We start from the raw sequence: 2,038 nt of genomic DNA, 5'->3' as shown, positions 1-2,038 counted from the left end.
GAAAGCATTCACTTGCTCACATGTTCCCCTACACTCTTGTTGATCATGTCCCAAAGCTCCACAATTCTCACACACTCCATTTGGAATAGAAGATGTCGCCAACATGGCATTGACTTGTTGCTTGGGTGATTAAGAAGCTTCATTCATCTTGGCAATAGCCTTATCCAATTTCAAGTTCATTGTATCAATATGGGAGCATATTTGGGCACCCAAATCGGCACTCAATTGTGTGATGGAGTAAACTTCATGTCTCCCTCCCCTAGTAGCTTTTCTTGGCCTACTATATTGAGAGTTATGAACCGCTATCTCCTCTATCTTTGCCCAAGTTTGGTTGTCATCTACCTTGGTGAATCTTCCATTAGAACCCATGTTGAGCACATTTCTTGCATCTTCATAAACCCATTCCAAAATTGTTGTACTAGAAGCCATTCGCTTAGTCCATGATGAGGACAAGAGCGACACGTATCCTTGAATCTTTCCCATGCCTCATATAGAGAGTCTCCATAAATTTTCTTGAACCCGGTGATTTGGGCTCTTAAAATGTTGGTCTTCTCCGGAGGGTAGAACTTCTTGTAAAAGGCAAGTGCTAACTTCTTCCATGAATCAATTCCAATAGTGGACTTTTCTAGGCTCTTCAACCATTGTTTTGCGGTTCCGATCAAGGAAAAAGGAAACAATACCCATCGAATTGGGTCTTGAGTTACCCCCGTTTGGGAAATTGCATCACAATAGTCACAAAAAGTCTCACGTGTAGATGAGGATCCTCACTAGGCATCCTCCAAATTGAATTCTCTCAACTGATTGTATGAATACGGATTTGGCAATGAAATTACCGGTCAAGTGGTGTGGGGTTGGAGTATCATTGGTAGGTTCTCCTCGGTTGGTACGCAATGAGATGAAAATTTAGGCATTGTAGGTTGATTTTGTGGTTGGTTTGGAATTGGGTTCTCCTCTCCTTGTCTTGAAAAAGGGTTGGTAAACTCAACACTATCCGATTGGATGATACCAATGTCCACAAGTTCTCCAATACCCACAATTGTTGAAGTCCCTCTAACGGTTCTTCGAATATTTGTCAATGTTCTTTCAATCTCGGGATCAATAGGCAATGGTCCACCTTGTGATCTTCTAGACATGTAAAAATCAAACAACTAGAAAATAATTAAAACTACCTTGAGGAGTTTGACATCCCCAAGGTTAAGAAAGAAATAACTAAAAACTACAAATGATAACAATTCAATTTAACACCGTCCCCGGCAACGGTGCCATTTTGATGAGGGTTGAAACGCCGTCTATTCTCCCTATCAAACACTATTTATAATCTTAACAAACTACTCTTAGTAGAGTGGTAAGTAAATGTCGGATTCCAAGGGACGGGTATTGTATTGATTTATCAGTTGTAGAAAGCTATGCCTTAAGTGTCACAATTTGGGTTGAGTTTGATGTTTGCAATCTAAACTACTTAACAAACGAAATGTAAACAAATGAAAGTAAAGCAAAGCAAGCAAATGGGGTTGTAAACAATTGATTAAAACACTAGGGTATCATGGGTTCATAAGGGAATCATGGTGAGATCACATAAACAAGTTTCATAGATGCAAGCAATTTATTGTTGTAGTGGAATCGAGTTAGTTTATATCTTACAATTCCTAGGAAGTTTTGGGTCTCGGAACCGAGTCGGTCAAGACTTTACAACACCTACAAGTCGACTTAATTCTTCCTATTCAATTATATGCATTGTATAAAAAGCCTTGAGTTAGTTTATGTCTTACAAGTCTTGTTGAAAGGATAAAAGATTCATGATAGGTTGTCAATCAAGCATTTCAACAAGCATAACATGTGCATAAGTTGAAACTACAACAAGCAAGCATTCATATGAACTTATTAAGGAAAAATCTACCCCATGATTAATTCCCCTAATCCCCCAACCCTACTTAAAATACTACTCACTCATGATCATGGATAACATGCTAACAATGGTGTTAATCATATTAACAAGTCTAAACATTTCGAAAGAGTGAAAACAATAAAGAAGGATAAA

At 38.4% G+C, this 2,038-nt stretch overlaps 1 non-coding gene across 1 annotated transcript; it reads left to right on the top strand.

Moving 5' to 3' along the window:
* The first annotated feature begins 435 nt into the window (after positions 1 to 435).
* On the top strand, positions 436 to 542 carry LOC141615957 (small nucleolar RNA R71). Its single transcript, XR_012530341.1, has one exon. It is a non-coding gene; the product is annotated as a small nucleolar RNA R71 (small nucleolar RNA).
* The last annotated feature ends 1,496 nt before the right edge of the window (positions 543 to 2,038 follow it).

This window comes from Silene latifolia, chromosome 11 (assembly GCF_048544455.1).
Source record: "Silene latifolia isolate original U9 population chromosome 11, ASM4854445v1, whole genome shotgun sequence".
NCBI lineage: Eukaryota > Viridiplantae > Streptophyta > Magnoliopsida > Caryophyllales > Caryophyllaceae > Silene > Silene latifolia.
Note: the sequence above shows the minus strand (reverse complement) of the source record. Positions and strands in the feature narration are given on the sequence as shown.